Source organism: Somniosus microcephalus, chromosome 10, assembly GCF_052327205.1.
Source record: "Somniosus microcephalus isolate GS21.2 chromosome 10, FLI_Smic_1.0, whole genome shotgun sequence".
NCBI classification, from domain to species: Eukaryota; Metazoa; Chordata; class Chondrichthyes; order Squaliformes; family Somniosidae; genus Somniosus; species Somniosus microcephalus.
In genome coordinates, this window is record NC_140996.1 from 227,896,565 (window position 1) to 227,912,037 (window position 15,473).

Sequence of the window (15,473 nt, forward strand, 5' to 3'; positions counted from 1 at the left end):
ATTTGCTTCGATGCTGAAGAAAATTCAATGTTGAATAATAAGCGAAATGCAAAGTGGCAATAGACAGACTTCTTTGTGTGTCCAGGGAATATTACAGAAGCCAGATTACATTGAAGATACAGCACAGAACCAGGCCATTCGGCCCAACCCGTCCATGCTGGATTGCTCAAATCAAACCCAGAAATTATCACCAAATATTGTTCAGGTCATGAGCTCAACCTGTTTAATTAAATGTAAAGTTAGTGATATTTAAAATTCAATAGTGAGTGCTTATTTATCATTAATGATCCCAAACCATTCCTATTCATGGCCATTATAACTAGAGGGATATAATATAATGGGGAGGACATTCTCCTGACTCCCCAAAGCCTTTCCACCATCTACAAGGCACAAGTCAGGAGTGTGATGGAATACTCTCCACTTGCCTGGATGAGTGCAGGTCCAACAACACTCAAGAAGCTCGACACTATCCAGGACAAAGCAGTTCGCTTGATTGTCATCCCTTCCACCACCTTACATATTCACTCCCTCTACCACCGGCGCACCGTGGCTGCAGTGTGTGCCATCTACAAGATGCACTGCAGCAACTCGCCAAGGCTTCTTCGGCAGCACCTCCCAAACCCGCGACCTCTTCCACCGAGAAGGACAAGGGCAGCAGGCGCGTGGGAAACACCACCACCTCCAAGTTCCCCTCCAAGTCACACACCATCCTGACTTGGAAGTATATTGCCGATCCTTCATCATCACTGGGACAAAATCCTGGAACTCCCTCCCTAACAGCACTGTGGGAGCACCTTCACCACACGGACTGCAGCAGTTCAAGAAGGCGGCTCACCACCACCTTCTCAAGGGCAACTAGGGATGGGCAATAAATGCCGGCCTTGCCAGCGACGCTCACATCCCATGAACGAACTAAAAAAAAAGTTTGCTACAACAATGCAAATCCCTGGTTAGACCACACCTGGAGCGCTGTGTACAGTTCTGGGCACCGCACCTTAGACAGGATATATTGGCCTTGGAAGGACTGCAGGGCAAATTCATCAGAATGTTACCAGGGCTCCAAGGGTTAGATTATGAGGCGAGATTACATTAACTAGGCTTGTAGTCCCTGGAATATAGAAGGTTAAGGGGTGATTTGATTGAGGTTGCCGGGATTTTGAAAGGAATTGATAGGGTAGAGAGAGAGATCCTTTTTCCACTGGTAGTGGGTGATGTAAAAAGACTACTGAGCACTTGGTTTGAGTATAAAACAAGGCTTTAATCAACTGTTTCACAACCATGAGATTCTAGTTACATCACTAGTTCCTGGTTACAGAAACATCCTGAGCAAGCTGGGCCCACGCCCGAGTATTTATACTCCTAGGACGGCGCCACCAGCTGGCCGCCCAGTGTGTCATGATAAGATTCATGACAGGGGGAGTCTAGGACCAGGGGGGGCATAACCTTAAAATCAGAGCCAGGCCATTCAGGAGAGAGGTTAGGGAACACGTCTGCGCACAAAGGGTGGTAGAAGTGTGGAACTTTCTCCCACAAAGAGCAGTCGATGCGAAGCTCAATTAGTAATTTTAAATCTGAGAGTGATAGATTTTTGCTAGCTTTGTATTAAGGAATAGGGAGCCAAGGTGGTGGATGGAGTTGGGTCGCAGGTCAGCCGTGATCTCATTGAATGGCGGAACAGGCTCAAGGGGCTGAATGGCCTCCTCCTGCTCCTATGTCCCTAAGTGACATCTGTGACATAACTTTTACAGAAGTGATAGAATGTTGGCTTACTTTTACAAAGCACGCAAGATGATACATTTTTTTCACTGATGTACTGTGCACACTTCTATCTTATAAATAATTTAACTACAAGAAAAATAACGGACTTGCATTTATATAATGTGATGAAATATTCCATTCATCACTCATCAGTATTTCTCTGCCTGTGACTGTGGTTGGTTTCAGTTTCATTTCCATTGTATTGTACTGTGTGTAGGGCTCCGCCCATACCTGGCTCCTATGTAAGCTGGCCCAGCCTGCAGCACATCCAGTACGGCAGACCTCTGGATGGAAGATACATTCTTCTCTGTGTGTTACCTTCTAAGTCAATAAAAGCCTTGTTTTGTTTCGCTAACATCGAGTCTCGGATTTATTGAGGCACATCATATAACATCTGACAGGACCATAGGCCGATAAAGTACTTTTGAAGTGTAGTCCCTGTTGTAATGTTGGAAACGCGGCAGCCAATTTGCGCACAGCAAGCTCCCACAAACAGCACTGTGATAATTACCACATCATCATTTTTTTAAGTGATGTTAGTTGAGGGATAAATATTGGCCCCAGGACACTGGGGAGAACTCCCCTGCTCTTCTTCAAAATAGTGCCATAGGATATTTTACGGCCACCCGAGAGGGCAGACGGGGCCTCGGTTTAAAGTCTTGTCCCAAAGGTGGTACCTCCGACAGTGCGGCGCTCCCTCAGTACTGCCCCTCCAACAATGCAGCGCTCCCTCAGTACTGCCCCTCCGACAGTGCGGCGCTCCCTCAGTGCTGCCCCTCCGACAGTGCGGCGCTCCCTCAGTACTGCCCTTCCGACAGTGCAGTGCTCCCTCATACTGCCTCTCTGACAGTGCGGCACTCCCTCAGTACTGCCCCTCCGACAGTGCAGCACTCCCTCAGCAATGCCCCTCCGACAGTGCGGCGCTCCCTCAGTACTGCCCCTCCGACAGTGCAGCACTCCCTCAGCAATGCCCCTCCGACAGTGCGGCGCTCCCTCAGTACTGCCCCTCCGACAGTGCAGCACTCCCTCAGTACTGCCCCTCCGACAGTGCAGCGCTCCCTCAGTGCTGCACCTCCGACAGTGCGGTGCTCCCTCAGTACTGCCCCTCCGACAGTGCGGCGCTCCCTCAGCACTGCCCCTCCGACAGTGCAGCGCTCCCTCAGCACTGCCCCTCCGACAGTGCGGCGCTCCCTCAGTACTGCCCCTCCGACAGAGCGGCGCTCCCCCAGTACTGCCCCTCCGACAGTGCGGCACTCCCTCAGTACTGCCCCTCCGACAGAGCGGCGCTCCCTCAGTACTGCCCCTCCGACAGAGCGGCGCTCCCTCAGTACTGCCCCTCCGACAGTGCAGCGCTCACTCAGTACTGCCCCTCCGACAGTGCGGCGCTCCCACAATGCTGCCCCTCCGACAGTGCGGCGCTCCCTCAGTGCTGCCCCTCCGACAGTGCGGCGCTCCCTCAGTACTGCCCCGCCGACAGTGCAGCGCTCCCTCAGTACTGCCCCTCTGACAGTGCGGCGCTCCCTCAGTGCTGCCCCTCCGACAGTGCGGCGCACCCTCAGTGCTGCCCCTCCGACAGTGCGGCGCTTCCTCAGTACTGCCCCGCCGACAGTGCAGCGCTCCCTCAGTGCTGCCCCTCCGACAGTGCGGCGCTCCCTCAGTGCTGCCCCTCCGACAGTGCGGCGCTCCCTCAGTACTGCCCCTCCGACAGTGCAGCACTCCCTCAGCAATGCCCCTCCGACAGTGCGGCGCTCCCTCAGTACTGCCCCTCCGACAGTGCAGCACTCCCTCAGTACTGCCCCTCCGACAGTGCAGCGCTCCCTCAGTGCTGCACCTCCGACAGTGCGGTGCTCCCTCAGTACTGCCCCTCCGACAGTGCGGCGCTCCCTCAGCACTGCCCCTCCGACAGTGCAGCGCTCCCTCAGCACTGCCCCTCCGACAGTGCGGCGCTCCCTCAGTACTGCCCCTCCGACAGAGCGGCGCTCCCTCAGTACTGCCCCTCCGACAGTGCGGCACTCCCTCAGTACTGCCCCTCCGACAGAGCGGCGCTCCCTCAGTACTGCCCCTCCGACAGAGCGGCGCTCCCTCAGTACTGCCCCTCCGACAGTGCAGCGCTCACTCAGTACTGCCCCTCCGACAGTGCGGCGCTCCCTCAATGCTGCCCCTCCGACAGTGCGGCGCTCCCTCAGTGCTGCCCCTCCGACAGTGCGGCGCTCCCTCAGTACTGCCCCGCCGACAGTGCAGCGCTCCCTCAGTACTGCCCCTCTGACAGTGCGGCGCTCCCTCAGTGCTGCCCCTCCGACAGTGCGGCGCACCCTCAGTGCTGCCCCTCCGACAGTGCGGCGCTTCCTCAGTACTGCCCCGCCGACAGTGCAGCGCTCCCTCAGTGCTGCCCCTCCGACAGTGCGGCGCTCCCTCAGTGCTGCCCCTCCGACAGTGCGGCGCTGCCTCAGTACTGCCCCGCTGACAGTGCAGCGCTCCCTCAGTACTGCCCCTCCGACAGTGCGGCGCTCCCTCAGTGCTGCCCCTCCGACAGTGCGGCGCTCCCTCAGTGCTGCCCCTCCGACAGTGCGGCGCTCCCTCAGTACTGCCCCGCCGACAGTGCAGCGCTCCCTCAGTACTGCCCCTCCGACAGTGCGGCGCTCCCTCAGTGCTGCCCCTCCGACAGTGCGGTGCTCCCTCAGTACTGCCCTGGGAGTGTCAGCCCAGATACAAGAAAAGCAAGCCATGAAATGAGAAAGACTGAAACAGACAGACAGGTTTGCTGTGCACATGGTGATCCAGCAGGTGGACTGTTTGTGAGGTGTCAATAAGTCATTAAGCTTCCCTACGGAGGTGGACAAGCAGGAAGATAGAGCGCTGGGCTTTGCCCGCATTGTTGGATTCCCACAGGTGTAGGCTGCTCATAGACTGCGCGCCCATAGCCTGGTGTGTTCCCCATATATACTTGCCTTGGAGGTGGTGCAACGAAGGTTCACCAGATTGATTCCTGGGATGAGAGGGCTGTCCTATGAGGAGAGATTGTGTAGAATGGGCCTATACTCTCTGGAGTTTAGAAGAATGAGAGGTGATCTCATTGAAACATACAAGATTCTGAAGGGGATTGACAGGGTAGATGCTGAGAGGTTGTTTCCCCTGGCTGGAGAGTTTAGAACTAGGGGGCATAGTCTTAGGATAAGGGGTCGGCCATTTAGGACCGAGATGAGGAAGAATTTCTTCACTCAGAGGGTGGTGAATCTTTGGAATTCTCTACCCCAGAGGGCTGTGGATGCTCAGTCGTTGAGTATATTCAAGGCTGAGATCGATAGATTTTTGGACACTAGTGGAACCAAGGGATATGGGGATCGGGCAGGAAAGTGGAGTTGAGGTCGATGATCAGCCATGATCTTATTGAATGGCGGAGCAGGCTCGAGGGGCTGCATGGCCAACTCCTGCTCCTAATTCTTATGTTCTCATGAAGCAGCTCTGGTTCTGAACAGGAAGAGCTTACTTTTGCTCAATGTGCAACTTGCTGCCCCTCAGCGAAATTACCCGAAAACACGTCAGGTTCCACATGTACGCTGGTGACTACCAGCTCTACCTCACCACCAACTATCTCGGGACCCCTCTGCTGTCTCTGATTTGTCACGCTGCTTGTCCGACATCCAGTATTGGTTGAGCAGAAATTTCCTCCAATTAAATATCAGGAAGACCAAAGCCATTGGCCAGAATTTTGCGGGGGATCAGCGGGCCGTGATCGGTGGCAGGTCGGGTGGGAAAGTAATTTTTTTCCCCAGCGGGTCAGAACCCCGCTGTGAACTCGCCGCCCCACGCCTTTCCCGATGTCGGGTTGGCCAGTGCTGAGCAGACCCGACACGCAGCGACGGGAGACCCAATTCAGAAAATTAGTGGCTGGTTTAAAGCCACTTAAGAATGATTTTCAGCATTGATTTGCATTTGACAGCTCACCCATGGGGTCCACGCTGGTCGTGGATCACGTCTGTCAAACTGAGCTGGGGGTTCAGTGGCCATTGAATCAGCTGTTGAGTTGACAGCTTCAAATGTACAGTAAGGTTATCCACTTTGGTGGCAAAAACAGGAAGGCAGATTATTATCTGAATGGCAATAGATTGGGAGAAGGGGAAGTGCAACGAGACCTGGGTGTCCTTGTGCACCAATCGCTGAAGGTAAGCATGCAGGTGCAGCAGGCGGTTAAGAAGGCAAATGGTATGTTGGCCTTCGTAGCGAGAGGGTTTGAGTACAGGAACAAGGATGTCTTGCTGCAGTTGTACAGGGCCTTGGTGAGACCACACCTTGAGTATTGAGTGCAGTTCTGGTCGCCTTATCTGAGGAAGGATGTTCTTGCCATGGAGGGAGTTCAGCGAAGATTCACCAGACTGATCCCTGGGATGGCAGGAATGACGTATGAGGAGAGATTGGGTCGATTGGGCTTATACTCGCTGGAGTTTAGAAGAATGAGAGGGGATCTCATTGAAACTTATAAAATTCTAACAGGACTAGACAGGCTAGATGCAGGAAGGATGTTCCCGATGGCCAGGGAGTCCAGAACCAGGGGGCACAGTCTAAGGATAAGGGGTAAGCCATTTAGGACAGAGATGAGGAGGAATTTCTTCACCCAGAGAGTGGTGAACCTGTGGAATTCTCTACCACAGAAGGCAGTGGAGGCCAATTCATTAAATATATTCAAGAAGGAGTTAGATATATTTCTTAAGGCTAAAGGGATCAAGGGATATGGGGAGAAGGCAGGGACAGGGTACTGAAGTTGGATGATCAGCCATGATCTCATTGAATGGCAGAGCAGGCTTGAGGGGCCGAATGGCCTACTCCTGCTCTATCTTCTATGTTTCTATGTAAAAGCTCCCACCTTACCGAGATATCTTCCCTCAGCGACAAGCTCTTCCTCACTGCATTTCCACAACAGATTCACCATGCTGCAAGTCTTTACACAAATCTCCATCCAGTCTGACCTCATTACCTCTCTCACCATTGACAGATCACTTCTGTCATCTCTACTTCACCTGCCTCTATTCCATCAGCATGGGTGCCCTTGAAACTCTCTCACCTTGGTCCTCAGAATCCCACCATGATCAGCCCCAACACCAACAGTACCAGGCAAACCAGCAGCATCAACAACAACATCAACCTTCTCCGCAATCACCTGATGCAGCACAGGAAAGAGGGCATCAGCACCCGACCACATTGCTGCCCAGGAGGCCAGGGATGGCCTCACCATGGCTAGATTTACTTCACTTGATGCTGTACACCCTGGCTGTCACATGATGCTCCAGGTTGACATCACCCCACACCAACACCATAAAGCATTCCTACAATGTCCAAGCCATTCCTTTCAAACTCATCACCATTGCAGGGGGATGTACCGTTATGTCTCACCATTCACTGCAACTCACTAAGCCACTTCCAAAGGTGCACACAAATCTGTCCAAGAACACAAAGTGTTGAAAATAAAGGTTTCAATGTTTGACAGCACATTAACAGAAACTTTACATGAACATTGGATAAAACACCCAAGTGCCTACACTTGTGTGTTGTTAGTTGGTATGATTTGACTAGGATGAGGGTGAGTGTGAGGGGTGGCTAGTGAGATGGGGAAGTGATAATGTAGATAGAGAGGGATGGATGGAGGTGCAAGGTAAGTTGGTGTGAGTAAGGATGTACAGGAGTAGAGTAGGGAAGGCAGGGTGATGGGGATATGATGAGTGGCACAGCAGGATGAGGTTGAGTTTGGCTTTGTACTAACGTTTTGTGATCTACTGAGATCATTGAAACGTTTGCGGCACTGCACCCAGGTCCTCCTGACCACATTCCTGCTTGTAACCTCCTCTGCAATGTTCAACCAGGCTGTGTTGATCTCCTGGGGAGGTCTCTTCTGCCTATGGGAAGGGAAGGGAACCGCCCTGCGTGCTGTGACTCCCTCCATATGCTAATGGAGGGAGTCATGGGAGAGCCTGGGTGCAGCCCTGTGCCTCTGTGCAGTGTTTGTCAGTGTTTGCAGCACCTCAGTACTGTAGAACACTGACAGCACAAATGCCAAAATAAAGTTGGCCATGGCCCCTTTAAGGAAACCGGCTGATGATGTGTCATCAAATGATGTCACCAGACCCACTTCCTCTAATTGGCTGGTTAGAAGAATGAGGGGAGGCAATATAAACTAAAGGATACAATTCTAAAAGGGGTGCAGAAACAGAGAGACCTGGGGTATATGTGCACAAATCATTGAAGGTGGCAGGACAGGTTGAGAAAGCGGTTAAAATTAGACGGGATCCTGGGCTTCATAAATAGAGGTATAGAGTACAAAAGCAAGGAAGTTATGATGAACCTTTATAAAACACTGATTCGGCCACAACTGGAGTATTGTGTCCAATTCTGGGCACCGCACTTTAGGAAGGATGTGAAGGCTTTAGAGAGGGTGCAGAAAAGATTTACAAGAATGGTTCCAGGGATGAGGGACTTCAGTTATGGGGACAGACTGGAGAAGCTGGGGTTGTTCTCCTTGGAGCAGAGAAGGTTGAGAGGAGATTTGATAGAGGTGTTCAAAATCATGAGGGGGCTGGACAGAGTAGATAGAGAGAAACTGTTCCCATTGGCGGAAGGGTCGAGAACCAGAGGGCCCAGATTTAAGGTGATTGGCAGAAGATCCAAATGTGACATAAGGAAAAACTTTTTTATGCAGCAAGTGGTTTGGATCTGGAATGTGCTGCCTGGAACGCATGGCTCGGTGTCAGATTTTGTTTGATAATTGCTCCTGTGGTGGAGACAGATTCAATCGTGGCTTTCAAAAGGGAATTAGGTAAGCACCTGAAAGAAAACATTTTGCAGGGCTACGGAGAAAGGGCAGGGAAGTGCGACTAGCTGAAGTGCTCTTGCAGGGAGCCAGCACGGGCTCGACGGGTCAAATGGCCTCTTGCAGTGCTGTAACCATTCTATGATTCTTCCATGATTCTATCTCCTCCAGCCCCACAATACTCGGAGATCTCTTCGATCCTCTAATTCTGACCTTCTGCACATCCCCAATCTTCATCACCCCATCGTTGGCGGCCGTGCCTTCAGCTGCCTGGACCCTTATTTCTGGAATTCCCTCCCTAAACCTCTCCAACTCTCTCTCCTCCTTTAAGACGCTCCTTAAGACCTACCCCTTTGACAAATCTGTAGGTCACCTGTCCTAGTATGTCCTTACATGGCTCGGTGTCAAATTTTGTTTGATAATTGCTCCTGTGAAGAATCTTGGGAGGTTTTCCGACGTTAAAGGTGCTATATAAATGCATGTTGTTGTTGTAGTTGTTTGTGCCTACAGGCAGTGGGTCATGCAGGTCAGTGCCTGGTTTCCTGGTCCTGAGGGAGGGCCGCACTGTCGGAGGGGCAGTACTGAGGGAGTGCCGCACTGTCGGAGGGGCAGTACTGAGGGAGCGCTGCACTGTCGGGGGGCAGTACTGAGGGAGCGCCGCACTGTCGGAGGGGCTGTACTGAGGGAGCGCTGCACTGTCGGAGGGGAATACTGAGGGAGCGCCGCACTGTTGGAGGGGCAGTACTGAGGGAGCATCACACTGTCAGAGGGGCAGTACTGAGGGAGCATCGCACTGTCAGAGGGGCAGTACTGAGGGAGCGCTGCACTGTCAGAGGGGCAGTACTGAGGGAGCACTGCACTGTCGGATGGACAGTAGTGAGGAAGCGCTGCACTGTCGGAGGGGCAGTACTGAGGGAGTGCTGCCCTGCCGGAGGTGCAGTACTGAGGGAGCGCTGCACTGTCGGAGGGGCAGTACTGAGGGAGCGCTGCACTGTCAGAGGGGCAGTACTGAGGGAGCGCTGCACTGTCAGAGGGGCAGTACTGAGGGAGCGTCGCACTGTCGGAGGGGCAGTACTGAGGGAGTGCCGCACTGTCGGAGGTGCAGTACTGAGGGAGCGCTGCACTGTCGGAGGGGCAGTACTGAGGGAGCGTCGCACTGTCAGAGGGTCAGTACTGAGGGAGCGCCGCACTGTCGGAGAGACAGTACTGAGGGAGCGCTGCACTGTCGGAGGGGCAGTACTGAGGGAGCGCTGCACTGTCGGAGGGGCAGTGCTGAGGGAGCGCTGCACTGGCGGAGGTGCCGTCTTTTGGATGAGACATTAAACCGAGGTCCCGTCTGCTCTCTCAAGTGGACGTAAAAGATCCCACGGCACTATTTCAAAGAAGAGCAGGGGGAGTTCTCCCCGGTGCCCTGGGGCCAATATTTATCCCTCAATCAACATCACTAAAACAGATTAGCTGGTCATTATCGCATTGCTGTTGGTGGGAGCTTGCTGTGTGCATTATGGCTGCTGCATTTCCTACATTACAACAGTGACTACACTTCAAAAGTACTTCATTGGCTGTAAAGTGCTTTGGGTGGTGCTGAGGTTGTGAAAGGCGCTATAGAAATGCAAGTTCTTTCTTCCTTTACTTGGCTCCTCCAGCGGACTCGGTTGCTGATTGCATTCCAAACCTCTGCTTGAAACCTCCCTCTTTGACCAAGCTTTTGGTCACCTGCCCTAATATCTCCTCTTGTGGCTCAGTGTCAAGTTTTGTCTGATTATCGCTCCTGTGAAGCACCTCGGGACGTTTTACTATGTTAAAGGCGCTGTATAAAATCATAGAAATTTACAGCACAAAAGGCAGCCATTCGGCCCTTCGTGTCTGTGCAGGCCCAGCAAGAGCTCTCCAGCCTCATCCCACTTCCCAGCTCTTGGTCCCTAGCCCTGTAGGTTATAATTGCAACTTGTTGTTGAAAGATACGCAAAGAGTGAAACGCTAATTAGAAAGGGGCCGAGAAGAGACTGAAACAGAGATAGAAAGAGAGATTTGCAGAAACGCATTGGGCTCACCGGGAGGTTCACCGGGAGATTCAGAGGAGAGAGGGAGGGAGTGACCGAGAGACAGAGTGACTGAGAGACCGAGACTCGAGTCAGACTGGGAGAAAGCGACAGACTCACAGCGACACTTGCAAAGCGATTCAGCGAGTGAGGGAGCCTCGCAGAGAGAGGGATAGACTCGGAGAGAGAGTCACAGAAGAAACTCAAGAGGGACTGATAGAGAGTGAGAACAGCGATAGAGGCTGACAGGAAGATTCACAGAGAGATTCCTAGAGTGAGACCGAGATAGATTCAAGAGAAATACTCAGAGAGACAGACTCAGGAAAAAGAGACTAAAGTTTTTACTAGTTTCTGGCTCTGTGTTACTCATTTCCTGTGAAATTCACTCCCAGAAGTTATGATAATAAATGTAATTGATTGATCGAATGTGGCGGCACCATTTCAACGCTACAACTCATTGATCCTTGCTGAATCTTAGTGCAGCGCTGTTATCCAAAGTATTTCTCGATATATATAAAGCAAAGCCTGATCTGTCTACCTGGCTGTCTGATGCGGTGCGGCACGGGCAGTGGGGGGCAATGAAGGGCGAAGGGTTTATGTTGTTAACCCGTCAAACATTCCAGCTCTTTCAGGGGCGCCTTTGTTATGCTAATAACGCCTGACATCATCTGACTTCAAAGGAGCTTGAGGAGCCGATATAACCAGGATCTGGCACTAGAGAGAGAGAGAGAGAGCGAGAGAGAGGAGAGAGGAGAGTCTCTTGGAGTGGTATTCCGATTATAACTCACAACAGTGCCGAGAGAGTTGGAAGAGAGGCGCAGCGTGGGTCCCGGGCAAAACTTTCTGCAATAATCCTCAACTTGATGGGACTCTTGTTGGATTTGAACTAAGACACTGGTGCCTTTCTAGACAGAAAACAAATCTACAGACTTTTCCTGGGATTCACAGACTGAAACTGAAGGTAGGATTGTGTGTGTGTGGGGAGGGGGAGAAAGTTCCATCGAATTTGACCCCCCCCCAAAAAATGTGCAAGATTAATTTTCTCCTCCCTGCCTGACCCCCCCCCCCCCTTGGATTATCATTCTCTTACTGCATCTACATTGACCATTTATCGCTTTTGTTAACAAATAGTCGATTTCAATCGAACCCTCCCCCAACCGACTCCCAATTTGTCAATTTCTTAGTAATTGACCAGTACCTTGACTGTACTCCCAGTGAGTGACCAGGGAGAGAGAGGGGGGAGGAAATTGCAGGGCTCTGTCTCGCAAATCGGATTTTCTGTTTAATATATTCATAATATATATCTATATATAACAATAACGCTGGTAATAAATGTAAATTGCACGATGGCATATCTACAATTCGCCGCGAGTAAACTTCGATCAGCATTTCCGCTGCTGGGGTCTATGAATGAAAAAGTCATAAATCAAGGGGCTGAAATATTATTTAGACAGCGTCTTGCAGGAGCCTGCAGCACTCTGTAAAGAGAGAGAGAGGGGAGGGGAAAAAGGAGCTCTCGATTAGCACCTCAACCTTTTTTTTTACCCTGATTTCTATCACAAACTTAACAATCATTTTATGTGGTCCTTTTCTCCACTGAAACTTTTTTTTTGTCCCAAGCAGAAAGAAACAATTATTCTTAACTTGCAGAAACTATGTTTTCCTGGTTATTTGCCGCCAGCCGAGGTGATTAATCTATTGCCCGAGACTGCGTTGGGCTGATAAACATTGCACAGAATGCATTCGGTGCTGCCTTTTAAACAGGGGGACTATATATATATAATAAAAGTTATACATTGCACGGTCATTGCAATGAAATTACTTTCTTTTTGCAGTAGCCTGGTTGCTACAAGGTGCGGTGGGATCGAGTATGTTGACTGACGGAACTCGCAATGTTCCCAAGATATCCACCTATTAATCCATTAAATCTTCAAATCCCTTGGATTTTTTTTGTAACCCCCTCCTCTTAGTATTCTCCCCCTTTAAAACAAAATCAAGGTCGCAACTTCAGGGTTTTTGTATACATCGTTACAGGGATGGACTAGAGAGTTAGAAGCGACAAAAAAAAAGTTGGATTAACATTTGGCTGACTTTTGGGATTAGATGGAAGTAAAGGTTGGGAGGAGGCTGGTGTTGGGGCATTAACGCCTGCACAGAGCTGTGGGGCCGAATGGCCTGTTTCAGTGCGGTGCATTGGATGTCATTCCCTGAGTAAGGGAGGAGAGTGGGTCAGATCCTGCAAGGATGCAGATCTGGAGGGTATTCCACCAAGATGCCCCTTGGCTTTGGGGATTGGGTGCGATCCACAATGTTCCAACAGCTCAAAAGATAATGGGAGAGTTCTAAAGCAAAGTGCAACTTTGTCAAATCTTCAACCAGACGCGCTCACCCACATTTCCCCCTCTATGAACTACAGCAATATCAATTCAATTCAATTCAATTCAAATCGCTTTACTGGCATGACAAGGTACATCTTATGTTGCCAAAGCATCGAAAAACATTTATGGTTGAACACATAAACACAGATCTATCCATCAAACAATGGGAGATTAAATCATCACCTACTGTGACCTCCCTCCCACAACACTCTGCTTGAAGATACAGGGTAAATGTTTCTCATTAAGTAATACAGTCTAGGATGATTTTTTTATTTGAGAAACTCGGGGTCAATAAATGAAACCAGTCACCAGAGAAGATGAACTGATGAACCGAGAAGGAATGGTTTGGTGTCGCCATGGAGTCAAAGCCTGCAGTCTACAGGTTGGGGAGGTGGAGACTGAGGGAGGTGGAGACGGAGGGAGGTGAGACTGAGGGAGGTGAGACTGAGGGAGGTGAGACTGGTGTGGGGTCTTGAGGTCCTCCCGCCTTCTGTAACCTCCTTTGGCCTCCAGTGCAACAACCCCCCTTGCCTCTGGAGGGGGGAGTCCAGGACAAGGGGGGCAGGACCTTAAGATTAGAGCCAGGCCGTTCAGGGGGTGATGTCAGGAAGCACTTCTTCACACAAAGGGTAGTGGAAATCTGGAAAACTCTCCCCCAGAAAGCTGCTGAGGCTGAGGAGTCAATTGAAAATTTCAAAACTGAGATTGCTAGATTTTTGATACATGGACCAAGGCGTGTGAATGGAGTTAAGGTGCAGATCAGTCATGAGCTAACAGGCTCGAAGGGCTGAATGGCCTCCTCCTGTTCCTATGTTCTTATCTCCAATTTTGGTGGTCAGTCTTGACCCCACACCCTGGAACTCCCTCCCCTCCTGTGACCCACTTGTTTTCTGTTTTTTCACCACATGGAATGCGCTATATAAATGCATTGTTCTTGCAATGAGTTTTGAAAGAAAGACTTGCACTTCTATAGCGCCTTTCATGACCTCAGCGTGTCCCAAAGCGCTTTACAGCCAATGAAGTACTTTTGAAGTGCAGTCACTGTAGGAAACGCAGCAGCCAATTTGCTCACAGAAATGAAATAGATGATCAGATAATATGTTTTTTAGTGATGATGATTGAGGGATACATATTGGTCTGGGTACCGGGGCGAGCTCCCCTGCTCTTCTTCGAAATAATGCCATGGGATCTTTTACATCCACCCGAGGGGGCAGACGGCATCCGAAAGACGGCACCTCCGACAGTGCAGCACTCCCTCAGTACTGTACTGGGAGTGTCAGCCTAGATTTTGTGCTCAAGTCTCTAGGGTGGGACTTGAACCCACAACCTTCTGACTCGGAGGTGAGAGAGAGTGCTGCCCACTGAGCCATGGCTGACGTCTTTAGCCAAAAAGTGACCATGAAGCTGTTGGATCGTCGCAAAAAAACCAATCTGGTGACTGTAGCCCTATAAGGAAGGAAACCTGCCGTCCTTACCTGGGCTGGCCTTTATGTGACTCCAGTCCCCACCTCAATGTGACTGACTCTTAACTGCCCCTCTGAAGTGACCTCACGAACCATTCGGTTATCAGCAGTTCAAGATAGACGGACCACCACCACCTTCACAGGCCAACTAGAGATGGGCAATAAATGCCGGTCTTGCCAGTGGATCAAAAAATAAACATTGTGGCTAATCTTGGCTTACCTAAAAAGGGTGATTTGTGAGCCAATTAGCTTCCGATGTGTAAATGGTTACACAAAATGTCTCAAACAAATGCAAAGTTTCTTCATTGTGTGACTGTGCTTCTCACGCGATGAGGTTCCGCTTCTCCATATTAATATTTTCTTCTGAAACAATAACGGAGAAAGAGTGACAGAGGCATTAATATATGTTAGATAAATAGATGGGAATGTAGAAAGAAAGAAAGACTTGCATTTCTATAGCGCCGTTCACAACCACCAGATGTCCCAAAGCGCTTTACAGCCAATGAAGTACTTTAGGAGTGTATTCACTGTTGTAATGTAGGAAACGCGGCAGCCAATTTGCGCACAGCAAGCTCCCACAAACAGCAATGTGATAATGACCAGATAATCTGTTTTAGTGAGGGATAAATATTGGCCCCAGGACACCAGGGAGAACTCCCCTGCTCTTCTTCAAAATAGTGCCATGGGATTCTTTATGTTCACCTGAGAGAGCAGACATGGCCTCAGTTTAAGGTCTCATCTGAAAGAGAGCACCTCCGACAGTGCAGCACTCCCTCAGTACTGCACTGGAGTGTCAGCCTAGATTTTTGTGCTCCAATTTCTGGAGTGAGACTTGAACCCGCAACCTTTTGACTCAGGGGCAAGGATGCTGCCCACTGAGCCATGGCTGACACGTAGAAGGCTATAAGAGGCCATCCCAATCCACCTGGCCAGTCTCAATGACATTTTTTTTCAGACACTAATGGAATCAAGGGATATGGAGATCGGGCGGGAAAGTGGAGTTGAGGTCGATGATCAGCCATGATCTTATTGA

At 50.6% G+C, this 15,473-nt stretch overlaps 1 protein-coding gene across 1 annotated transcript in view; it reads left to right on the top strand.

Annotated features, from left to right (window-relative positions):
• The first annotated feature begins 10,746 nt into the window (after positions 1–10,746).
• Positions 10,747–15,473, top strand: part of LOC147112132 (protein Wnt-11-like) — a 59,151-nt gene continuing 54,424 nt past the window's right edge. The window contains exon 1 of the mRNA XM_085999706.1: positions 10,747–11,560. The gene's annotated coding sequence lies outside the window, so the exon portion shown is untranslated. The remainder of the gene's footprint in view (positions 11,561–15,473) is intronic.